The sequence below is a fragment of the Eptesicus fuscus genome, chromosome 6 (genome assembly GCF_027574615.1).
Source record: "Eptesicus fuscus isolate TK198812 chromosome 6, DD_ASM_mEF_20220401, whole genome shotgun sequence".
Classification (NCBI taxonomy): domain Eukaryota; kingdom Metazoa; phylum Chordata; class Mammalia; order Chiroptera; family Vespertilionidae; genus Eptesicus; species Eptesicus fuscus.
Window position 1 is genome coordinate 33,077,858 of NC_072478.1, and position 26,660 is coordinate 33,104,517.

The 26,660-nt window shown below is 39.5% G+C and overlaps 1 protein-coding gene across 4 annotated transcripts in view; it reads left to right on the forward strand.

The window, feature by feature from the left end:
• The window catches only part of MSRA (methionine sulfoxide reductase A), a 431,326-nt gene that overhangs the window by 59,992 nt on the left and 344,674 nt on the right, over positions 1 to 26,660 (forward strand). The window contains exon 1 of one of the 4 annotated variants that reach the window (XM_054717622.1): positions 20,746 to 20,753. The exons of the other annotated variants lie outside the window; for them this stretch is intronic. The gene's annotated coding sequence lies outside the window, so the exon portion shown is untranslated. Of the gene's footprint in view, positions 1 to 20,745; positions 20,754 to 26,660 lie in introns of those variants that run through there. 4 annotated transcript variants of the gene reach the window in all.

Below are 26,660 nucleotides of genomic sequence, written 5' to 3' on the forward strand. Positions count from 1 at the left end.
TGTAAAAATATTGGTGAGTGAAGGAAATGGTTCCCAGTGTGACAGAAGAAAATATCTTAAAAAGATCTGCAGTTATCAGTAGTTTCCCCAAGGTTGAGTTTACATAAAAAAAGACATTGTTTTATGTTCTAGAATCAAGAGATGGTTTTATGATTTAACAAGTTCCACCAAGAACTTTTGTAAGGTTATCAGTGCCAGCATAACTACTGCAGAGATCACATAGCATATTAGTCTCTGGATTTATTGAGTTTGCTGCATTCCTTTAGTATCATTCATATTTTTCTCCCGAGGGTACCACTTTCCTCTCTTGACTTCATAACAAGATATGGAAACTCATTTATGCTGCAGTGTACGATGCTGGGAAATGAATGCCTGGTTATTATCTCTCTCTACAGGACCTTTCAAGACCGTAGGTAGATGTTTGCCACCTCAATATAAATAAGTAGCATTCAGATTTGTATTCTCTAGAGAGGGACAAGTTGCTTTGGTGGAAAGCATAGGCGTTTCATGTCTGGACCATGACTCTGAACTTCACTTCATATGCTTACCAGCTGCGTGACCTGGAACAGGTTTGCTTGGGTTTTCTCATTTGTAAAACGGAAACAGTGGCACCTGCCTCAAATGGATGTTTCTGGGAACAGATGAGATAATGGAGAGAGTGCCTAGCATGATACCCGGCTCCTGGCAAATGCGCAGAATGTTTCTTTTGCAGTATGATGTGTCCAATGGGGACGTTTAGGGGACAGCTTACTGCTGTGTGTTGTCTAAATTTTTTCACTTTTATGTTTAATTTTTTGAAGGTTTTTGGGATGTAAGCCCAAACAGTTTTTGTCAAGAACTGCAGCATAGGAAATTAAATGCACAAAATAGTTTTTTGATTTAGAACTGATTTACAAAGCCAACATGGGAAAAATTAACTGTTTTTCATAACGTTTTTTTTTTTTTTTTTGGAAGGGGAGAGGTGAATGAAATGAAGATGTCTGCAGTTTCAAAACTTCCTTTTGTTCCCCCCCTACCCCTTTTCTCTCCTCCTCCTCATCTTCCTCTCCCTCCTCCTTCTTCTCCTATTTCCTGCTTTTCCTCCCCTTCTCAGCCAACTTAATATCACATGTAATAAGCCACATTGGAGACAAGAGTGGAAGCTGAAATATGAGAGGTTATGTGTATGGGCAGTTTGTGCAGGCACATGCTTACATACAGACCTGGCACTTGTGTGCTAGAGATGGGTGGGTTCTGTGTGCTCACCGGGGATTGTCTGGGAGCTGCTTCAGCCCCTTTCCAATGCTCCTGCAAGAGACAGACTTTCTATTGTGACTGCCTCTGGCATTGTGGTATTAGGGTTACCTGAAGTGGGATCTGACCCTTCTGGGTCAAGTGTCCCTCCCAGGGCTTGGGGCCTCTTTGGAGACAGGAGCTGTGACTGTTGAGTTCTGGAGCTGACAGGACCTTAGCTGCTCTGGAGTTGCTTCTCAGGAGAAGGTCTGTTTTCACTAGGAGAGAAGGAAGGTCCACCCTCAAGGAGGCAGAGGTGGTGGAGAGCCCTGGCTGCATTCAGGTTCTGTTTGCTTTGAGATCTAAGTCCCTTCCTGCCCTCCCTGCAGCTTCGGTTTCATTGTTCCTATTTCCTTGAAATCCTTGAAACAAGAACCAAGTTCTCTGTGTGTGTCTCTGTTTCTCCATCTCTGATCTCTCCTCCCTCTCTCCTCTCCCCTCACTCCCTGTCTATCCTCCCGCCCTCCCTCCCAGTTCAAGTTGGATTTTGTCACTTGTAACCAAAGGTGCCTTCCTTTCTTACCCTTGAATCTGGATTTGGCTTTAATGGAAAATAAATGAAAAATACCAGTTTCAAGCCAGTGGTCTCTAACTAGCTTTCCACAAGAACCACATTTAGAAGGCTAGGATAGATAGGGCTACAGGCATAGACTCCTATGGTGTTCCAGTTTTCACCCATCACTGGTGGGGATTCCTGCCTGCTTGCATCGCCAGGAAGCCCACCCCATGACAGTGCCCCGGAGGCTGTGGATTTGCTTCTACAGGGCCTCGCCCATGAGCGTTTTTCTCCAAGCACACGATATGTAAACATTTAGGTTGCAAGAACCAGGAGAGTGGTAGAACCTGGTTCAGCAATATGATCTGGCACTTATGTTTCTTTGTTCTAGAAAAATAAAGCTCTCTATTAAAGTATCATCACCAATTATAGCTTTCCTCACTAGAAGTGATAACATTTACAGATATGCAAGCTCCTGGTATAAACTAACAGCTTTGTTATTAAACCCAACTATTATCAAGTGTTACATCATAAAAGCTTGCCCCTTTTCCCCCCTACTTCTAGGTACATCTTTACTAGTCTTTTGTATTTGGCATTTCAGGACTTAATAATCACAGGGTTCATGGCCTATGCAGCAGCCCCATAAGCCACTTAGAACTTTGCCCCTATAGCCAGTCTTGTTAAGCTCAGCAAAACCAAGGAGAGAAGCCACTAAGCCACTATGATCTGTGGAATGACCACTGAGTGTGGCCTGGCCAGTTTTGGGCTTTGGCTGTGCTACTGATTTGCTGTGCAACTTGTGCAATTCACTTACCTTCTCTGGCTGCCCTTGAATTTATATTAAAAGTGCTTAAAAGCCAAGTCCCTGGAGGTTCTTTTTTCTTTCACACAATGATTTTAAGTGCTTTTTTTGTATTATGCTTAACACTTCCTCTATTCCCTTCAGAATTAATCTTTTTTCCTCAGAAGCTTATTAACTCTAACTCTAAGCCCTGCATCTTTCTTGCATGGTTGCACTTGCTTTTATTTCTTCTTTCTTTTCCTCTCTTATTCTTTTTTCCACTTGAAAAGGCAGAGAAAGAGAAAGAAAATGGAGGCGTGCAACATGGTTGCAATACAGTTACCACTTTTCCTGGTAGTCGCTTTCTCAATCTGGAGGAAGTCACTTTGGCAACCATGAATCCATCTCTCTGCCTCTGAACTAACTTTATCTTTCCTCATTATTATTTCATTTCCGTGGGATGACTTCTTACAGTTTTTTAAAATCAGATTTTCTTCTTGAAATTTTTTAGAGACCAACTTCTTTTTCTATATCTGAAAATTGGAAAGTCCAGTTGAAGCAAACCCACAGGCAGTTTAGAAGTAGGACCATGCTGTGGTGTCCTCAGTGAGCAATGTCCTTTCCACATGAGCTACATGGGAATCTCCTTGTTCTTTGCCGTCTCTTGGTTCTGCACCAGCCTACAACTCTGTTGCCTAAAGGTGAAATTTGTCTACAGCTTTCCCTTCCAAAGACTAGTCTCCCCCAATTACTGTGCACCAGGTCTTCCACAGTGGCCATAGTCCTGTAAACTGTCAGTCTAGAAAGAGAAATAGTGAATGGAACACGGAGGCAGGTTGAGGTTGCATGCTGGGGCAATGCTTGGGCAAGATGTCACAACACAGATTACAGCAGAGTAGTGCTGGGGAGGGCTAGGGGCAGACACCAGGTTGGCACAGCAGGCTGGGGCAGACCCAGTCAGGACTGACAAGATCCAGTCTGAAGGCAATCCCAGATCACAGCCAGGAAGGGGTTGACCAGGAAGCATCGTGTGAGAACTAGCAAAAAACATGGCCAGTGTTGGTGAGGCCATGTGGACTCATCTGGCACTCCTTTGGTGGTCTGAACCTAGCACAGCTGACCTCCCGTTCTTGGCTGAAACCTGAGTTCCAAATTGTGGAAGTCCAAAGCTATCCTTAAGATTTCTCTAAAGTGTGTGTGTGTGTGTGTGTGTGTGTGTGTGTGTGTGTCTGTATATGTGTGTGAGATGCCTATGTTTTCTTGGTTACCTTTGCCTCTAGGTTCCTGTGTCGCAGATATCATCTCTTTTTCACACTGAATTGACTCCTTTACCATTATATTTACCATAACCCGAGTGAGAATGTTCTAGATTTTACTGAAGATTGGGTCAGGAGTGATGGAGGAAGGACTGGCTGCATATGGTACAAAAAGAGGTGAAACTCCACCCTCAGATACTCCTGATCCCAAGCGCTTTTTATTTTCTCTTTCCCAAGCGCCTTTTGACCAGCCTTCCATTCATGCTTTCTCTGAGGCCCTTCCCAACACGCAGGACAAACAAGGCCTTGCACCTCTCAGTTGCACTCATCTGCCACCCTCCTCTTCCTTTTTTCTAAGAAAATTGACATCTTTTCTCACACTGAACTGATCCAGACTTCTTTTTGACATGGGTTCTAGCTGATATCTATGCTCTAAGGGCTCCACCTTCTATTTAAAAAACCATTTCAAGTTACTTTCTCAGAGATTGTGGAATTTTCCTACATTGACCTAGGAATAAATTTTGTAATACTGTAACTTGAACTGGATGCCAAACGAAGTAGGAGAATGGCAAGAGGGGATGGTAATGAGTTACTGGGTTTGCGGGACCCTTCTTTCCACTAAGGGGTGTTTGTGAATCCCTTAGTCTTGTCACATGTATACATTTTATCCCCCCACCCCCACTAGGCAGTAACATCTTTGAAGGCAAGTACTATTTCTGCTTCATTATCTTATTCCTGGAGCAGCTACCTTTGAACTTTATATAATAGTTATTCAGTACATAGCTACTGAACAAATAGATGTGCTCAGTGTGATACTAATGATTAAAAGAGTTAATAATTTCTTCTCTTTGGTTTATAGTTTAGTTAGGGAGACAAAAATAACACAGATGAGAATAATTGAGCCATGAACTTCGAGGCCTTGAACAAGGGGGTGAATTTCTCAAGAATTTGGAAACACTTAACTGTATTTATATTCTTCGTTGTGTATGTAGCATTTAAATAAAACTTGGGCTCCTATTCAGCTTATCACTAATTCAGATACATTTTTTTCTAGATTAAAGACAAAAATGTAAAGGCATATTTCCAGAGATTTTAAAAGGGCATCAAAGATTATAAATTATATTTTATTATTAGCAAATGACAGTCTAATTTTAATAAGTTATTTTGAACTTAATACATCTAAAACTCAGTTTAGTTTTGTTTTCTGGCTAATTATTTTAATGGGGAGACATTCCTATGGAGGTTTTAGGATAAAATATTATTTTTGGATATGTGACACATTTGTATTTTTAAAATCTCGTGGGTATTTTAAAGGGAAATTTAATTCATCTGATTTTTTATCTAAATATAATTTACTCACAATAATGGAGAAATATTTGCTATCCAGAGAAATCTATTGATGCTCTTAAAGCTTTTCTCCTGGGAAATAATAAATCCCATTTTCTAAGAGTAAATCACAAACCTACAATGTCTACTTGTTCTGCTATTTAAGGAAGCCTGAGTTAAGCATCAGATTGGGCAGTCCAGAGCAGTTCTTTTGTTTTTAATTTTTGAGACTTTCTTTTAAAAGCATGCATAGGACATTTTCTTTGAGAGGGTTGTCTTTTTTTCCTTATCTGACAGTTTTATCTGTTATCCTATTTTTTTCCCCAAACAACAATTTTGGAAGATTTCAGGTAATAAAACAATTTTGATGTCTGTGGATTAATGGTGTCTGTATTCAGATGTTTCAGACCCGTCAGAAGCTTGGGAATGGCATTTGAATGTGTTTCTTAATTTTAAAACACCTTCTATGAGAATTAGATACCAGTCCTAAGTGAATATTTTGAATTAAAAGAGGAGCTTTAGGCCAAGGTAAAGCCAAATTTTGTACTCTTAAAAGACCTGAAGTCCATTTCCAAAAAAAAAAAAAAAAGGTCATGATATTAATATTTTGTTTTGGAAGTGAAATGTGAAAGAAGTTGGGCAGTATCAGATTCTAAGAGGACCTTGGGTTGGAGCACCTCTGACTTCTCTCCAGGCTCCTCCTCTCTTCCGGATCTATGTCTTCTGGCCCCTAAGGACAGTGTTGCTCCCAGCCCTTCTCTTCAGGGGTAGGCTTCTCATCTCTGACTTACCCTGTTCCTTCAGGTTCCCCTTCTCCACTGGAAGCCAGCTGGCTGAAAGTCTGGGCAGGGGCCCAGCAATTGCTCCACAGCCCTTTGCTGCCCTCTGCTGCCTGCAGCAAATGGCTCTTACCCCTCCACGCCCAGCTGGCCCTATAGGATATGATTCCAGTAGTCTCTCTGCTCCTTCCTTTAGTTCAGCCAACAGTTTACAACCTGATAAATCTTCCTGAAATATCATTTCACATGAGAAGCAGCTTGATTGCAGTGGTTAGATGCACACACTGGAGGCAGACTGCCTGGGTTCTGTTCCAGCTCTGCCATTTATGAACTGTATGACCTTGGGCAAGTTAAACTCTTGTATGCCTCAGTTTCCTAGCCTGAAAAATGGGTTAATAACATCCTTATGAAAAAGGTATTATTATTATCAGGATTAAATGAAATAAAATGAGAAGTATTTAGAACAATGTCTGGCACATAGTAAGTACTAAATAAATATTAGTTATTGTTATACTTATCACCCTCCCTTTTAGTAATTTGTGCTTTTTTATTGCATAGGAGCTATTGATGGACCACATATTGTTTATCCATTTACCATGTGCTAGGTTTTGGGATTGTTTCCAGTTTTTGTCTATTAAAGATAATTTTTTGATGAAAGTTCTTGTGCAAGTCTTTGTGTGGACATGTATTTTCTCACAGGTAGACTTAGGGATGGAAATTTATGGCTTCTGTGGTAAGTATAAGTTGAACTTTTAAAGAAACTACCAAACTGTTTACCGTTTTATATTCCCACCAGCAATTTATGAGGGTTTCAGTTTGTAGCATCCTCGCCAACACTTGATATTATCTGTCTCTTTTCTTTCTAGTAGGTGATGAGAGATGAATCAAAGATGCCTCTTGGATTTTTGGGTTGAGCAATTGAGTGTTTAATGCTACCATTTAATGGAGGCTGGTAGAAGAATGGGCCTTTTTGAGAAAAATAAAAAGTTTGGGTTTGGCAAACTTGAATTTGAGATACCTATTAATCATTCAGAGGGATTGTTAAATAGGTATTGGGATGTCTGAGGCCATCTGTATTCTTCCCATCTTCCTGAATTCATTAAATAATGGAACGTGGAATAACTGCTTCAATTTTCTGTTCTCTGGATATGTGTCTGATGGTCTGGAAAAAAATCACATAACTTCTGATGTCAGTTTCCTCATCTATAAAGTAAGATAATCTGTCTTTCCCAAAGGTTGGGTGAAGAGTGAATGAATTAAAGAATGTGAAAGTGCTTATTATCATGGTTATTATTATTAATGCACAATTACCTTTTGTTTATGTCATTTTGTGTTCATTGTGGCTTTCACCCCATGTTTTTTACATAGGCAGTGCTCAGTAAATCCCGATTTAATAAATAAATGAATGCAGATAATGACTAGTGTGTGATGGTGGAGAAGAGAGAGAAGAGAAGGAGGAAAGATTGTAGATATAATTTGAATTGGCCATCACAATTCCACATTTGAATTTTGTGGAAAGGCAGTTTATCTTTTATGTTTTGATACCAGGAAGAATCATGGAAAAGTAAGGATTCAGGGAAATATTTAGATAATAACACTTATCACATAAAGCATAGTAATTTTAAGTGTCTTAGATATCTTCACACTAGACTTTAAGCTTCTTGAGAGCTGGGGGGATTTCTAATGTGCCTCTGGGTTTCCAAGAGCCTTTGCTTACTGCTTTAAACATAATACGAACACAGTAAATATGTGTAAACGAATACATACACTTTTTAAACTTCTCTCTTTATTCTAATTAATGTGACAAGCATTTGACTTTTGGTTGGTTGGTAGATGACTCTTCAGCAGGTTATTTCCTTCCTATTACCTTAGGATGTCATGGACATGCTCCTAACATAACCTGTAACTGTAATTACTTGTTTATACACCTGCTCCGTGATGGCAGGGCCTCCATGTCTCCGGCACAGGCCTGCACATTGTGGTTGTTCAGATCATGCTTAAAAGAATTGTTCTCAGTGGACAACTGTATTCAAGATGTAATGAATATTTGGGAAAGAAGACCAGATCTGTGCTCTTTGGGGTTTCAGATTACAGATCTGAAGATCTAAATCTAGGTAAGGAAAGAAAGTAGGTAAATGGTCAAGTAAATTCTACCCCCCCCCCCCACATTTTCTATCTTGTGGTCAGGAGAGATATATTCTTGATATCATTTTCTATCTTGTGGACAGGAGAGATATATTCTTGATATGTTTAGGGAATGGATACTTACTACTGTCATAAATCTTAGATGACAATATTAGCTCATGTAAATATTTTGAGACATCCAGAACCCCAAAAGTTCTTGTTAGATTAGCTCACTAGGGAGTGTTTTCCTTGATTGGCTTAAAACAAAAAGATTTTAAACTGTTTTTTAGAAAAACTTTGTTTCTGTTGAACAAAATCTTGTTTGAACCCCATACATATAATTCATAAAAACAGTTAGTCCAGTTAATGCAAGGCTGAGGTCCTAGAACCTCACCTGTTTATCATTTCCATGTCTTCTGTAGATGCCCTGTCACATCCAGGGAACCCCAGGGGAGTCCCTGGAAGATAGTTTGAAAAACCACAGGTTTAGAGGAGGTCTGTGCACTTGACCTCCTGTTCCTTCTGCCATGCTCAGTAGACTTCTGCTGAATCTGTAGAAAGATTTAAACTGCTACCATCTGCCACCACTTTTAGGCTATATAAAACTTCTAAGAATCAGTCCTTTCTGATTATACTTTCTTTTCCTTTTCTTTCTTTCCTTTTTTTTTTTTTTAATCCTCACCCGAAGATATTTCTTCATTGATTTTTAGAGAGAGTGGAAGTGGGGGGAGAGACAGAGAGAAACATCATATGAGAGATATACATCAATTGGTTGCCTCCCGCACATGCCCTGACCAGGCTAGGGATGAGCCTACAATCGAGGTACATGCTCTTGACTGGAATCAAACCCATAACCCTTTAGTCCATAGTCCAGCACTCTTATCCACTGAGCCAAAATGTCTAGGGATGATTGTACTTTCTATGTGAAGTTGAATAAAAAGGTTTGGGGCTACTAGTAAATCAGATAAATAGTGCACACTGAGAGGAAAATGCCCCATATTTATGAATGTACCATTGTGAACTTACAGTCCCATGATCAATATCCTTGTGGGAACAGAGTAGTGTCCTGTCCAAGTGTGGCTGGGAGAGGAAACCACAGGGAGATGGAGGAGAGGCAGGGACTGAAGGGTTGAGTCAGATCATGGGTTAGCACAGAGAAGGCCTGCGTAGGCCTGCTGGGATCAGGGTACGTGTGAAGAGCAAGGTGAATCATGGGAAGAGAAGATTTGCTAATGTAGAGGAGGGTGACTATCAAAATTTTGAATTCACTAGGGCCTGGCAGTTAAGGAGGGAAGGCAGTGTGACTGAGTGTTTCAGGAAGGGCCTGGCAGTCCAGGAGAGCAGGCTGCCTGAGGAGCAGAACCAAGACAGGCCAGAGGGAGCAGTGTTTCAGTGCAGTCAGGAATCCTGGAGTTGGATGGGATTGAACCAAGTCAAAACAGAGTAAGGCATTAGAATGTGCTGGATAGATTCCTGAAGCAGATTTATGGACAAGGCTTTATAGCTCATGTATTTCCTCTATGTAAGAGGCTTAAAGGGCTTTTGTGGGTTTACCTTGGGAAGTAATCATTCACAACCCTCAAAAATGCTGGAGAAAGTGACTGCAACTTTATTTTTATTGAGATATAATTCTCATACCATAAAATTCACCGTTTTACAGTATATGACCCAGCAGTTTTAGTATATTCACTAGGTTGTGCAACCATCACCACAAGTCCCAGAACATTTTCATCTCTAAAAAGAACCTGCAACCTGGGCATGTGCCCAGACCAGGGAATCAAACCTTGACCTCCTAGTTCATAGGTTGATGCTCAACCACTGAGCCATGCCCGGGCAATTTTTACTTTTCTTAATGATTGCCCTGGAGTTTGCAATACACATTCACAACTTATCAAAATCCACTTTCAAATAACACTATGTAGGTAGTGTGAGTGCCTTATAATAACAAAACAATCCTAAATTCTCCCTCTTGTCGCTTGTATCATCATTGTCATTCATTTCACCTATATATAAGCATTCATAAGTGTTTATGTACACACAACATAAAGCATATAATTGAGTACATTGCTGCTATTTTTTAAAAAAATCAGCACAGAAGTCTTTTTTATTTTTGTCCCACTTATCATGCCATGAATTCATAGGGAATGGGTTCCAGCAGCTCAGACTCCTTCCCATTGGTTCTCACAAAGCGTGCTTCTCTGGGTGGAGCAGGCTGCCACTTCAGCTGAACCCAGGTACCTTTCTCTTTGGTTTCCTTCTTTTTCTGATCATGTTCCTTCACACGTTTCAGGAAGCTATCAGGAAGCTATCTTGGCTCTTAGAGTGCTTAATGTGCTTAAAACATACATTAATTCTCTTGGCAAGAATCTTGCCCTTAATGTGCTTGTTCACAATAATGCCCACTGCATGCTGGGTGACATTGTAGACTCCCAGTTTTGCCATGGTAACATTTGTGGGGCCTTCCTTTTTGAACAGTGCCATTCCCTTGATGTCCACAATATCACCTTTCTTGTAGATTCGCATGTATGTGGCCAAAGGAACAACTCCATGTTTTCTAAAAGGCCTAGAAAACATTTAGTGGGGGGTCTCTCCTCTTTCCCTTTGTGTTAGTCATTTTGGCAAATAATTGGAAGATCGTGGTTCTGGCTGAAAGGAAGCTTGCTGCTGCTATGCTTTTGGACAAACTGTTATCTGTTAGATCACTTAAAATAAAAAAAGTTTTTTTAAACTAAATTTATTGGGGTGACATTGTTCAACATGATCATATAGGTTTCAGGTTACAAGATCTGTATATTGCACTGTATTCCCATCACCCAAAGTCAGCTCTTTTCCTGTCCCCATATATTAGGACTCCCTTCTCTCTCCACCCCCTTCCCTCTGGCAACTACCACACTGCTGTTTGTGTTCGTGAGTTTCAGTTTTATATCCTACATATGAGTGAAATCATATAGTTCTTAGCTTTTTCTGACTGACTTATTTCACTTAGTATAATATTCTCAAGGTCCATCCATGTTGTTGCAAATGGTAGTATTTCATCCTTTCTTATGGCTGAGTAATATTCCATTGTGTATACGTACCACTTCTTCTTTAACCACTCCTCTATTGCAGGATACTTTTGTTGTTTCCATGTCTTGCTCACTGTGAATAATGCTGCAGTGAACACAGGGGTGTATATACTAGTATATCTTTGTGAATACATGATTTCAAGTTTTTCAGGTATATGCCTAGGAGAGGATTGCTGGATTCTATGGTAGCTCTATTCTTAATTTAGAAAAATAAAACCTTTTATTTTACCTGTACTTATTCCTTCTTCAGTGCTCTTCCTTTCTTTATTCAGATTGAAGTTTCTAATCATGAAAAGATGTTGGGTTTTGTCAAATTTTTTCTCTCTGTATATTGAGATGAAAAAGTGTTTTCTGTCCTTTATTCTATTAATATGGTATATTACATTGATTGTGTTTTATATGTTGAACCAACCTTGTACTCCTGGGATAAATCCCACTTGAGCATGGTTTATAATCCTTTTTATACATTTCTAGATTCAGGTTGGTAGTATTTTGTTTTGAATTTTTGCATCTATATTCACAAGGGATATTGGTTTATAGTTTTGTTGCAATACCTTTGTCTAATTTCTTTATTGTTTTTCTATTCTCTTTCATTTATTTTCAGTCTAGTCTTTATTATTTCTTCATTGGTTATTTAGAAGTGTTATTTGATTCTCATATATTTGTGATTATCCTAATTTTTTATGCTGGTATTGATTTCTACTTTTATTCCATCATAGTTGGAGAAATGCTTTGTGTGATTTCAATGGTTTTGAATTTATTGAGGCTTGTTTTATGGCCTAACATATTGTCTACCTGGAGAATGTTCTGTGTACTCTTGAGAATGTGTATTCAACTGTTGTTGTGTGGAGTATTTCATAGATGCCTGTTAGGTCTGTTTGCTTTATAGTATTGTTTAAGTCTTCTATTTCTTTCCTCTTCTTCTATATAGTTGTTCTGTTCATTATTGAAAGTAGAATTTTAAGGTCTCCAACTATTATTGGAAAATTGTCTAATTGTAAGAATTGTATTTTTTCTTCAATTATTTCATTTTTTGCTTTATGTACTTGAGTCTCTTATGTGTATACTAGAGGCCCGTTGCACAAAGAGATTCGTGCAATAGGCCTTCCTTCCCTTGGCTTCCAGCACCGGTTTTCCTCCAGCACCTGGGACCCAGGCCTTCGCTCCGGCCAGAGTCTGCCTTCTTCGTCTTTGCTGCAGACTCCAGCTGGAGTCTGCCATCTTCGTCTTCGCTGCAGACTCTGGAGTCTGCAGTCTTGTCTTCGTTGTGGTTCTCTGCTCCTGTAGATCCCTTCGCCCCCTGCCCTCCCTCTCATAGCAGGCGTCCTGGCCCGCCTGGCCAATCTGCGCCTGGAGCAGCTGGGTGGCCCCCATCTTTGGCCTTCTAATTTGCATACTCACTCTGATTGGCTGTGGGCATAGCGGAGGTATGGTCAACTTACATGTTTGTCTATTATAAGGTAAGATATGTTCATAATAGTTGTATCTCCTGAATGGATTGACTCTTTTATCATTATAAAATGTCCTTACTTGTCTTTAGTAACAATTTTTGTCTTAAAGTCTATTTTTTTGATATTAGTGTTAGCCATTCAAGCTTTCTTTTGGATGCTGTTTGCATGGTGCATATTTTTCATGCTTTTTCTTTCAACCTATTTGTGTCTTTAAATCTAATATATGTCTCTTGTACACAATATGTAGTTGGATCATTTATTTTTATCCATTGGATTTTATTGAATTGGATTTTAATTGAAGTCTTCAGTTCATATAAGTTTAATGTAAATATTGATAAGATTGGAGTTACTTCTTTCATTTTCTCTTTATATTTGTTTCTTTTTTTTTGTTTGTTTTGGTTCCTTTGTTCTTCCATTAATGCATTCTTTTGTGTTAAATAAATATTTAAAAACATTTTTCTATGGTAACAGTCTAGTTCTCCCTCCCCTTTTTAAGTGGTTGCTCTGAGGATTACTGTTAACATATTTATTTATAATAATTTAATTTAGATTAATACCAACTTAGCTTCAATAGTATATAAAAACTTTGCTTCTATATAGTACTTTTCCATCCCTCCTTTATCCTGCTGTCAGAGTTTACGTCTTCATAAACTATATGCCCACCAACACAGATTTATAATTATTACTTTATGCTATTGTCTTTCAAATTAGGAAGGAGAAAAAGAGTTACAAATAAAAATGCATTTATGCTGGTTTTCTTAAAAAATATATTTTATTGATTTTTTTACAGAGAGGAAGGGAGAGGAATAGAGAGTTAGAAACATCGATGAGAGAGAAACATTGATCAGCTGCCTCCTGCACACTCCCTACTAGGTATGTGCCTGCAACCAAGGTACATGCCCTTGACCAGAATCGAACCCGGGACCCTTGAGTCTGCAGGCCGACGCTCTATCCAATGAGCCAAACCGGTTAGGGCTTTATGCAGGTTTTAATCTTTGTGTTTATAGTTACCTTTATTTATGCTCTTATTTTCTTCATGTGGGTTAGAGATATTGTGTAATTATCTGTTATTTTAGCCTGAAAGAGAAGTTCCTTTAGTATTTCTTGTAGGGCAGCTCGGCTAGCAATAAACTCTGTTTTTGTTTATCTGGGAATGTCTTAATGTCTCCTTGATTTTTGAGGGAGAGTGTTGCTGTCATAGAATTCTTAGATTTTTTTCTTTCTTTCTTTCAAGACTTTGAACATATCGTCCCACTCCCTTCTGGCCTCTATCATTTCCAATGAGAAATCAGCTGTTAATCTTATCAAGGCTCCCTTGTACATGAGGAGTCACTTCTCTCTTGCTGCTTTCGAGATTCTCTCTTTTTCTGTAGTTTTCAATACTTTTATTATAAGTTTCAAACACACTGTCATTCTGCCCACCTCTATTTGAAAGGATAGTGCAGGACTTTTGTTGCTTTAATTCATCCCTCATATCTCTGTAGCATTTCTCTGATCTTTCAAATTTATGATTTAGTAATATGTGGTTTTGTTTTTTATTATCATACTAGAGGCCCGATGCACGAAATTCGTGCACAGGGGGCAGTGGGGAGGGTGTCCCTCAGCCTGGCCTGCACCCTCTCCAATCTGGGACCCCTCATAGGATAACCAGCAGTTGGACATCCCTCTCATAATTCAGAACTGCTGGCTCCTAACCGCTTGCCTGCCTGCCTGATTGCCCCTAACTGCTTCTGCCTACCAGCCTGATTGTCCCTAACTGCTCCCCTGCTGGCTTGATTGCCCCTAACCACCTCTGCCTCGGCCCGCACCTGGTACCCAGGATTCCCTCCTCCAGCCGACCACAGGTACCCGGGATCCGGGCTTCCCTCCCTCTGGTCAGCCATAGGTGCCCAGGCTGGCTGCAGCCACTGGGGATGGTGGCAGGTGGCTTTGCCTGTCCTGCAGCTGCAAGTGCTGGCACCCAGGACTGCAGGGTGGGCGGCTTCTCCATCTCCCAGGCTGTAGCCAGCAGCAGGTGCTGGCACCTGGACCGCAGGCGGGTGGCTTCTCCATCTTCCCTTGGATGCAGTGGGGGTGACTTCTCCATCTGGCTGTGGCCTGGGATCATAGGGCAGGTGGCTTCTTCATCTCCCAGGCTGCAGCCAGCCTCAGGTACTGGGGCCTGGTTTCTCCATCTCCCCCAGGACGTGGGGCGGGTGGACATGGGGTGGGCGGCTTCTCCAGCTGGCTGCGGCTTGGGATCACGGGGCAGGCGGCTTCTTCATCTCCCAGGTTGCAGCCAGCCTCAGGCACTGGGGCCCGGTTTCTCAGTCTCCCCCAGGACGTGGGGCAGGCGGACCTGAGGTTTCTGCTGCTGGTTGCAGCTTGGGATCACAGGACAGGCGGCTTCTTCATCTCCTGGGCTGCAGCCATCCTCAGGCACTGGCACCCGGTTTCTTGTCTCCCCCAGGATGTGGAGTGAATGGCTTCTCCAGCTGGCTGAGGCCTGGGATCACGGGGCAGGCGGCTTCTTGGTCTCCATGGCTGCAGCCAGCCTCAGGCACTGGGGCCCTGTTTCTCAGTCTCCCCCAGGACGTGGGGCAGGTGGACATGGGGAGGGCGGCTTCTCCAGCTGGCTGCGGCCTGGGATCCCGGGGCAGGCGGCTTCTTCATCTCCCGGGCTGCACCCAGCCTCAGGTGCTGGGGCCCGGTTTCTCCGTCTCCCCAGGACGTGGGGCAGGTGGACGTGGGGCAGGCGGCTTCTCCAGCTGGCTGCGGCCTGGGATCACGGGGCAGGCGGCTTCTTGGTCTCCGTGGCTGCAGCCAGCCTCAGGCGCTGATGCCTGACTTCTCCAACTCCCACAGGCCCGGAGAGGCTGGGGGGCGGGACTGCCGCCATGTTTTTGGTTTAATTTGCATACTCACTCTGATTGGCTGGTGGGCATGGCTTGTGAGTGTAGCGGAGTGATGATTTGCATATTACTCTTTTATTAGATAGTACTAGAGGCCCAGTGCATGAAATTCATGCACCTGGGGGTGGAGGGGTCCCTCAGCCTGGCCTGTGCCCTCTCTCTCACAATGTGGGAGCCCTTGGGGGATGTCTGACTGATGGCTTAGCGGAGCGGTCCTAAGCCAGCAGTCGAACATCCTTAGCACTGCCACGGAGGTGGGAGAGGCTCCCGCCACCACTGCTGCACTCACCAGCCCTGAGCCTGCCTCAGGGCTTCTGGCTGAGCAGCGCTCCCACTGTGGGAGTACACTAACCACCAGGGGGCAGCTTCTGCATTGAGCGTCTGCCTCTGGTGGTCAGTCTGTGTATAGCAACTGGTCATTCCACTGTTTGGTCAATTTGCATATTAGCCTTTTATTATATAGGATTTGATAGATTTAGAAAACACTAGAGTAATATTTGTGTGATCCATGGCCATAATTCATTTACCTAAGAGATTTGTTGAGCACCTACATATGAAAAGTTCTATGCAAGACTTTCAGTTTTCTTAGATAAGTGACAGATGGTCCTGCCTGAGAGGTGACACATTTGCTTAATAGAGGACACATACTCAGCTAACTTTAATATAATTAGAATGAAGGTATGCTGAGTATAAACAGAGTATTTTTGGAGCACAGAGGAGGAAGTCACTCATTTTTATATTTGACAGATAAGCAAACTGAGGATTATATAGATTAAGTAATTTGAAACCTTGAGGTTACATACATTAGAAAGATAGGGCCAAGGACTATAACCTGTTATTCTGGTTCTTTTTATGAAACCATGGTGATTATAGAGTGTGGTTATGCTGTATTTTCAAGCATCAAAGATAAAAATGATTTTTTAAATGAAATATCAGAAAATGATTTGCAGACGTTGATGATGTTGGTGCCAGGATTTGCATATCATACCACAGTTTCCTGTTTTCAAATTATTAATTGATCTGCAAAGGACAGGTAAATATGTGAAGCACAGAATGGCTAGTTTGCTTCAAAAGATGTGCATGCTACAAATAAAAATAAACAGTATTTATACTTTACTAGTCTGAATTTAGCAAACAAGTGACTATGTTGAAAATTGAGGATCATATATTAAAATATACTTAATTTTACTAAATCCATCCTAAGTATTTTCTTTTCATCTTAATTGATATTTATGCTTTGAAAAGAATTCCCCCCTTTACCTCTTGTAAAATTTTGGATAGGTTAAGTTTATAAAATTAGAGTTTCCTTAATAATAGGAATTGCTGATCAGTCAGAACTATGTTCTTTTCCCATAGGGTAAAGCATTACTTACTTGAGCATAGAATTTTAATTTTAATCTGTATGCCTCTTTTTCTATTCTCCCATGATTCTTTGCAGCAGGGCAAGAGAAAGCAAGTCTCATAAAAAGAAATACAGTATGTGGTGCTTATTAAAGTTACATACATCTCTTCTCAGAGGAGAATTTTGATTTACTGCAGGTTGTGCATATGTTACATATGGATATTTCTAGGGAACAGATTCCTTATTACTAAACAGTGAATGGCTTCTAGTATTCCATTATTGCTCCGGGAACATGTTAGTAATGATTATGAAAGGTAGGATACCATGAAATCTGTAAGGTGATTTGGCAGAAGTCGATGCTGTTGGTGCCAGGATTTCGGTACCGTACCACATTTTCCTGTTTTCAAATGTATTAATTGATCCGCAAAGGACATCTTTTGGAGACAAGCATTCAGACAGACTGGCACAGGCTGGACCTCCGCCAAGACTGCTCGGAAGGTTGCCATACTGGGAGCAAAGAGTGAGAGAGAGAAAGAGGGAGAGAGAGAGGCAGAGGGAGAGCTGAGGAAAGAAAAAAAGGCAAGACTTGGCACAGCTCAGTCAAATCAGCTTCTTTTGTCTGCTTTCTCGGCTTGAGCTTCAGGAAAGAAAATCGTCCTGGGGTACAGAAAAACTCAGAACTTTTTGGTTTTCAAAGTTAGAAGGTTTTTTAAGTCTCTTGGGCTATTTGAAAGTGTTGGTACATTCAATGACGTTTGGTCACCAGTATTTAGGGAAATAAAAGCCTTTTTCAAAATGAAGCTTCCACAGTGTCCATGCATTTGGGAAATACTTTACTTGATTTTTTGCATGTATGACTATACCATGAGAGACAGGATTAATATAGAAGATGGCAAGGCAAATTTCTAATTAGAGAGAATATTAATTTTCTACAAAATAAAGTTTGTTCATCAATACAAACCTGCTTTCAAATCAAATCAGACATCCTTCGGAATGTGTTCAGAACGTAAGTTTTTAGATTTTATTTTATTTTTTCCCATTTATAGACATTCACTTTTCAAGCCTTTCTAAGATTTTATGCAACCTAGCCAGGAAGTCAGAGTAAAAGTTGTTTTATCCATGTGTTTAAGAAACGTTTTCTTAAAGCAACAGCTTTTATTTCTGCTGCTTCATGCTGTCCTAAACTACATCCCCCAGCAATGAGTGACAACACTGAAGACCAGAAAGGCAAGCTGAAGACACCCGACTTCGCTTGAAGGGCAAACAAGAAATGTGAGCTTGGTCATTATTTTTGTGTGTGTCTTTGCTCTGAACCAGTTTTTGGAGGTGGGTGGGGAGGTGGGTGGGGAGGTGTCTATGTCTAAAAGATGTGTGCGATTAGGGAATTCTCATTGTGAGAAGGAAATGACAAAAGGTAATGTTTATGATGTTGGCAGAAATGGCTGGGAATGGTAGAGAATAGAAGTTTAAATCTTTTGGATAAGAAGTAGTGAGCTGTGTTTGAAATACTTGGGAGAAAAATTCCATTATTTTTAGTTCATTAGATTGTATAATTAAACGATTACTATAGCTTGGCTCTCTCAAAATGTTTTAAGTAGAAGGAAAATCTACTAAAAAGTTCATCGATTTTCTTTTCAATATTACCCAGTATTTTATTTGCATTTATACTTTATATCTAATTTTTTTAACAATAAATGTTTCCTTTTAGGCCTGGTTATGATTACATTGTGATAGTTCGGCTGTTAAAAATCAGCATTATTGTAGGATAGATTAATTGTAAGGCACGGTTTTTTTGTGGACCACCCTCTTTGTTATAAATATTCTATTTCTAAAGAAGAGAGTTTGAGTTGTAGTAGGTTATGATTTCCTGTAATATTATATTTCCTTTTTATTTTATATACTAAAAGAATACAGGAAAATCGTATACATTCACATAAGTACCAATCATTTTGGGCAACATAAAAGACTGCTCCAAGGATCTATGCTTTTGTTTTGAGTATGCAATCATGGATTTGTTAATCCTTTCCCATTTTTTTTTTGTTTTTGTTTATATTATTGCACGCTTTGAATAATCAAATTCTAAAATGGTTTTTATAGAATTGTAATGATACATCAGCAATGGCATTTACTATACAAGTATAGTAAATATATATATAAAAAGGTGTTTGCATAGTTAAGCTTAAGTATTTACTTCAACTTTTTTGCTAATCAACATTTTGATCTTCCATAAAATGAAATCACTTAATGTTCATGTGTGTTGCCAACATGACGACCTTTGTTTTATAAGCTTCTTTATACACCACCTCGCTGATACTCCTAAGATGGACGCCAAAACATAAAAGACGTGCTGATAGGCACTGGAAAAGGAGGTGTTTGCCTGGCCACTGTCTTCATTTTTGAACGGATCACAGGATCACTCATGCCTGTACTAAAACCCAACAATAAATGAAACAAAAAGGAAGTTCAATAAGTTAAATTACAGCTACATTTTAATGCTGACGGTCTTATTACCGATTTTACTTACTTTAATTTACTTCTTAAACAAGTTTGCTAAATATGCAACTTCTTTAGTTTGTTTAAGACCATTTGCCCTTAAAGTTGGAATTATTTGCTAGCTTATTTCCTAACTTCTTTGTAGCGAATTCAGTAAGAGCAAACTTATTTTATATCCAGACTATTTTATGTCTAATTATTTTCTAACACTATAATAAAAGTAAGTGAATTTAAAAACACAGATGTCAAACATACCTTTAGAAATCTTTAAATTTTTTTTGTATTGGTAAAGTTACATGTATAGTGTTTATTGGATTTAAGATTTAATAATAAATATTAACTGTAATACCCAACAATGTTTTTTACCAATATATTCTCTCTGGCCTACTTGTTACATAACTTAAAATGAAAAAGGTCCCATATTAAGATGCTCCTTGTTAACTGGGTATAACAGCCACTCCTCTGTACAACCTTTTCTTAAAGGTATGTTCAAGAAATTGTGTTGATTACATTTTCAAGCATACATTTAGGTTTAACATAATGCATTCTTCTTTACTTTTAGCCCTTTTATTTTACAAACACATTGACATATAGGTTATTAATATTTCATATTAGTATTAACATTTCAAATCTTATTTTAAAGTATATAAATACTAGTGGTATGATTGTAGATGAACTCTATCTTAGCACGTTTTTTTGTGTATATTTTGAAGTAGAATTATTAAGACATAAATGGATTACTAGTTAACTGCTACTTGATGCCTATTATTAAGTCTCATTTAGATGTATATACCTGAACACATGAACACACGATTCTGTAAACTAATGCAAACCTCTCAGGGGGCCTTAGTCTAGCATTTTGTAATTATTCACACGTTTATTCATTTAAACAAATGTTTATTGAGTACCCATTTAAGTATGCTAATATTTTATTGATGAAGTTATTTTGGGTAACAGGGAAGGATGCCTTATACATGGATGGCAGATGGAATGGATTTAAAATAGATGTACAAAATCCTAGATAGAAAAGAACACTATTGTAATGAGATTTATTTCAATAGGTTAAAGTATGTTAACTTTTATTGCACAACGTATGTATTATAGAATGTTACTATGAAAAATCAGGCAATTAGTTGTAGCCCTTACAGCTATAAGATTTTGTTAATCATTATTTAGGTTGCTGCATTTTATTGGCCAAAAAACTCCAGTAGTTCAAGTCTTCTGACAGATGTGTAAAATAAGCAATTCAAATGGTGTGAGGAAGAAATTACACAAGGAAGACTGAACCGCTGCTCACATTCTAGATTTTACATATGTCAAAGTAGGTGTCATTGAACCTTCAAAGATATGGCTGTAATGTAAAAAAACAATGGCCTGCTTATGAGGAATTTTTTCCTTTCTTTTGTTTACTTTTGTGAGTAAAAGGAAGAAGAGGCCAACCCCATACTTGTAAGCCAGCAAGCGTGGCCCTCAGAAAGTAAGTTTGCTAGGGGTGGTGTATTTTAAGTGGACCAATCAGTTCACTTTCCGTAAACGCTAATGTTTTGTTTCATTTTTTTTTTTATCTTTGTTCACTAACATAAAGACTCATAGGCAAAATACAGCTCTTGACTCTAGATGTAAATGAGCATTTAACTTGTTTATTCCATGCAGTTTTTCTTTAATATAAAAAGAAGATATAGGTTCAGATCCTGAAGAGGAGATAAAAATCACATGAGCCAGGGAGATGAGCTTGGAAGCTGTTGTAGTGGCCAAGGCCCGTGTCAGGGCTGGTGATTAATGGTAATGAAGACGGGAAATATTTCAGCTGTAGGTATGGACTGCTGAAGTAATTAAATATTCCAGAAGGCCTGCTTTGTGCCAGGCACTATGCTGGATGTAGGGGATATTAGGATATAATTTCTGCCCATAAGGAATTCATAGTATAATTGGGGGTTTCAGAAAGAAGGATAAGAATAACTTGTAGTGAACCCCTTTCACGTCCCGCGTGGTTTAGGGTTCAGGTTCAGGGTTCTGGCTCTGGAGGAGGCCATACAAAAATGAAAGAGACTAGACAAGAAAGTATAAATTTGGGAATATTGGGGGCCAGGCGGGAGCCCAACTCAAGGGGAAGGACTCCACCTTGCTCTGGGCTTGCAATCCCTTTTATTAAGACTTTGGGATCCACCCATAGCTCTAGGCAGGCAATTCCAGTAATAGCCAATCAGCAAGGATTTACATAAGATTAAAAGGTGGAGGTTCCTTTAGCTACCATTGTCTCAACTAGACAGTGGGTGGTTGGCTCTGACCTTTCAGAGCTTCAAGGTTGACCAGCCTTCTGGGTTCCTTGTCCACACCTCTCTGCTAGTGAAGGCAATGGGCAGCTTCCAACAATAACTGATAAATTACAGTTTACCTGATACCTCATTAATACTAGCAACAATGCCTGGCACAGGAACTGGTACATAATGGCCACCCCATAAAGCTTCTTTGAAGGAATAAACCAAGTTATGAGCCAGCTGTTAACATCTTGGATCTTATTTGATTAAAAGAATTTTTCCCCTCATGGTTGAGAGATAAAAGCATCGTGCTTGCTTTTATCTTGAGTTTGTGTTGCTGGTTATGGGCTTAGATAGAGTGCAGAGTAGGGCCACATTCTTTGTGACCAAATTAGGTAGCCACTGGAAATAGTATAAAATAAGGACGTGAGCACCCATTCCCTCCCAGCTGGCTCTCCATTGTCTTAAATTCTCCCTCTCTTAGTTTCCCCAAAGGATCCCAGAACTGTGTCTTAGGCCTTGTGGTGTGGTCTAAAGCATGGACCAGACAAACTGATTGTTCAGCAAGTTTAAAGTCTTTTTTATCAGCATGGGAAGAAGCTGAGGGGATTGAGAGAAGAGTAAAATAGGGAGAGGGAGAGAGGAAGTGAGGGAAAATTGAGGAGAGCTGAGGGTACTGTCCCATAGCTGGCTTCAGTCCTAGTAATAACTTCACTGAGAGTGAAGATAAATGTGGGATGTTGCGGTTAGACTGGAATATCAGAAGCAGCCAGCATTAAGAGTGTGATAAGGCATTATGTGGGATTGCTGAGGCCAGTTTGTGTTGATCAGCATCTTTATAATCTTTTTCCAGAGGTGTTCTGAGAACCATTAAAGGGAGGGGCAGAGTCAGGATCATTGTATACAATTGTGTAGCAAGGAGGTGTGGGGGCTGAAATTCAGTCCCTACTTTCTTATCTAAGCCCTGTGCCTTGGTCTGCTAGAAGAGAGTAAAAAGTCACTATGGGTGTGAGTAGTGGTCCTGGAGAGAGTGGCATGGGGTGAATCTAGGCTTGGAATTGGAATAGTAGCAATGGAAGAAGGTCAAAGGGTCTGGGGCAGGAGAGGGGTAGCATTCCAGTATGTGATCCTGGCGTCCAAGCAGGGTTAGGAGATATTATTGGAAGAGTTCCAGAGAACACTGTGAAACAGGGAGAGGTGAGTGTGTAGAAATTTTGGTAAAGTGAAAGAAAAGGTTCAGAGACTACTGAAGTTAGGAGTTTATTCTGAAACCTAACAGATTGTGACAAATAGCACCACTGCAAGGCATGACTTAGTTTGGTCATTGGTTGTGCTCAGGTCATATTATTTCTCTAAAAGCAACTGTAGAAAAGGAAAAAAGTCACCTGTTTGTGTTCTTTGTTCCACAGTGTTATAAGAATGAAAATTTTCTGTTTCATAGAAAGAATCTCTTACCCCTAGGATGTGAAAAACATTTTGGTTTAGGCTTTGAAGAATTTGAACCTTCTGTAGTGATGCCATCGTTTTCATCTCATATATCAGTGCCTTTTATATCTCTTTTGCCGTTAGTGTCTGTAAGTTATTTTCCCTTACATGAAAATTGGTTCGTATTGTGGTCAGAGGCTCAGGAGTGCTTTATTCTAGTGCTTTTGAAACAAATAGTCCTTACCACCATGGGGTAGATAGAATGGGATTCAGAGCTTTACCAACATCAGTTTGAATTTTGACTCCATTTTTAACTTGTTAAACAGAGATCATCCTATCTTCCTCAAAGGTCCTTGGGAGGAGAAATAAGGAAATATATGCAAAGCTCTTAGCATAGTGCCTGGTAAATAGGTAAGTATTCAGTAAAAGGTAGATATTATTTTTTAATTAAACATTAATAAAATAGTGGCAAAAATACATAACAAAATTTACCATCTTAACCATTTATAAGTGTATAGTTCAATGGCAGTCATCACCATCATCCTTCCACAGAAATCTTTGTGCTGTCAGCACCATCATCACTATCATCCATCCACAGAAATCTTTTCATCTTTCAAATTTAAACTCTCTACCCATTAAACAAAAACTTCCCATTCCCCCTCTCCCTAGTCTCTGGCAACCACCATTCTACTTTCTGTCTCTATGAATTAGACTACTCTGTGTACCTCATGTAAGTGGAATCATGTCCTCAGGTCCATTCATGTTGAAGCATGCATCAGAAGTTCCTTCTTTTTTAAGGCTGAATTGTATGTACCTATCACATTTTGTTTACCTTTTTGTCTGTTCATGGATACTTGGGTTGTTTTCCCTTTTGGCTGTTGTGGATAATGCTGCTTTGAGATGAGGATACAGATATCTGTATGAATCTTTGCTTTCAGTTCTTTTGGGCATATACTCAGAAGTAGAATTGCTGGATCAATAAGCAGTATTAGCACTCATAGCAGGTTACTTAAAAAAAAAAACTTGTTGTAAGCTAAAATGATGTAAGTTGACTTTGACTTTCTGGCATAGACAGTGGTGGAATAAATAGGAGGTGATAGACCTGATTAAGAGCTTATTATATCTATCTTTTTGTGGAAATAACTCAAACACCACATTTGTTATCTCTAAATGATTTTATAGAATAGTTTTGCAAGTTAACTAGGGCAAAATACTATTTATGCATTATCCTATATAATAAAAGCCTAATATGCAAATTGACCAAACGGCAGAACAACCAGTGGACCGACCTGTCACTATGATGTGCACTGACCACCAGGGGGCAGACGCTCAACACAGGAGCTGCCCCAGCTGGTTGCCTCCAAGATGGGTGCCAGTGGGGACCCCCTGATCACCCTGCTGGTTGCCCCACAGAGGGAGGTGACTGGCAGTGGCAGTGGAGTGTGGGGCCAGCGAGCAGGCAGCACCAGGCTGGCCATAGTGGGTGCCAGCAGGAGCCCCCCGATTACCCTGCCAGTCACCCCACAGATTGGCCCTGATTGCCAGCCAGGCCTAGGGAACCTACCTGTGCATGAATTTTGTGCACCGGGTCTCTAGTCTAATATAATAGTCACATTTCATTTATACACCAAGTGTTTTTTGTTTTTTGTTTTGTTTTGTTTTTAGCATTTTTACCATTTCTGGTTTGGAGTAATTTCTTTAGCTATTCTTTTAGGGTAGGTCTAATGGCCACATGCCTCTTAGTTTTCCTTCATCTGAGAATGCCTAGATTTCCCTTTTTCCAGAAGGATATTTTTGCTGGATGTAGAATCCTGGGCTGACAGTTCTTTTTTTTAAGCATTTGAAAAATGTTGTGCCACTTCCTTTTGCCTCTGTGGTTTCTGATGAGAAACCTGCTGTCATTCAAACTGTTTTTTCCCTTTGTAGGTAAAATGTTTCTCTCTCACTAATTTCAAAATCTTTGTCTTTAGTTTTCAAAGAGTTTATGATGTATCTTGGCATGGATTTCTTCGATTTTATTCTGGGATTCAGTCAGCTTCTTGAATATGTAGGTTTATGTCTTTTGCCAAATTTGCAAAATGTTCAGCCATAATTTGAGTACTTTTTTAGGCCTACCCCCTTTCTCCTTTCCTTCCAGAACTTGGATGACATGAATGATAGATCTTTTGTATAGTGCTACAGGTTCTTGACACTGATTATTTAAAATTTTTTCTTTATTGTTCAGATTGGGTAATTTCTATTGTTCCTGTGTCAGGTTCCCTGATTTTTTCCTTTGTTGTCTTCTTTCCAGTTAGTGAGTTTTAATTTCAGCTATTGTATTTTATCTGTTATTTCTTTGCTGAGACTTTATATTTTTCATTTGTTTCATGTGTGTTCATAATTGGTTGTTGAGACTTTTTTTTATGATGAATGCTTTAAAACCTTTCCCAGATAATTCTAGCATCTGTGTCATCTTAGTGTTGTCATTAGCTGATTGTCTTTTCTCGTTCAATTTGTGCTTTTCCTTGTCCTTGGTATGACAAGTGATTTTGATTATATCCTGGACATTTTGGTTATTATGTTTTGAGACTCTGTATCTTATCTAAAACTTCTATCTTAACAGCCCTCCTCTGAGAGCATACCAGCATGCAAAAGGGGGGTACTCTCTCATTATTTCAAGGTGCCGGTGGAAGTTCAGGCTCCCTATTAGCCTTTATGTTACTGCTGGGTGGGGGTGAAGTTCAGGCTCCTTTTCGGCAGCACTGTTATTTTTAGTTTTGCAGTTAGTGAAATAACCTGAACACTTCCTGAGCTGTGTATTCCTTAAATTTATCTTGTACTGTTGGGTGCTGTTTGTGTTTAACTTCTTATTTAATGAGAGTTAAATTCTCAAATTAGGGACTGAACCCTCTCTAAATCACTAGCTTTCCTAAGGTTAGTATATGTTTACCATTACCACATAGAAGAAAAGGTTTCAAGTGAAGAAACAAGATTATATTTTCTACTTTATTAGCTTAGAAAATTTGTTTTTAAAAGGAGTTAAAAGCCTGTGCCAGGTTTCTGTTTTTCCCATTAATAACATGTAGGGCTATCTATTCTTCTGTTGTTTTTTTTTTGCCTTGTGCTAACCATGCTATAATGGCCAACTTACATGTTTTCTATACATATATTGTGATATCTAGGGGAATTACCTAGAAATGGAGCTGAGTTACCAAATATGTCAACTGTACTCAACAATGCCAAATTATTCCTCAAAGCATCTGTACCAGTTACCATTCCTGCACTAGGGATGTGAAAGTTCTCTTCAAAGTTCTCATTATCTCTGCATCTTCCACATCTTCACCAATACTTGGTATATTAGACTTTGAAAATTTTGTGAATCTGGTGGACAATAAATATTTTGCTGTTATTTTTGTGTACCTGATTACTTAGTGAGATCCAGCATTTTTTTTATATTAGCAACTTTGATTTTGTTTTCTCTACATTGTCTATTCATATACTTTGCACATTTTTCTTTTGGGTTGTCTTATTCTTATTAATTTGTAGTATATTTTATTTAAAAAATATTTTATATCTTTTGTTGTGCAATCAAGTAGCACTTATTCACCAACTTTCCTCAGCTGTCCTGCCTAAACAAAACCCACCTAATCTCTCAAATCATTTTGCAAAACAAAAGAACACACAGAAGGTACAGAAACCAGGAGGACTGGTGGCAGATGCCG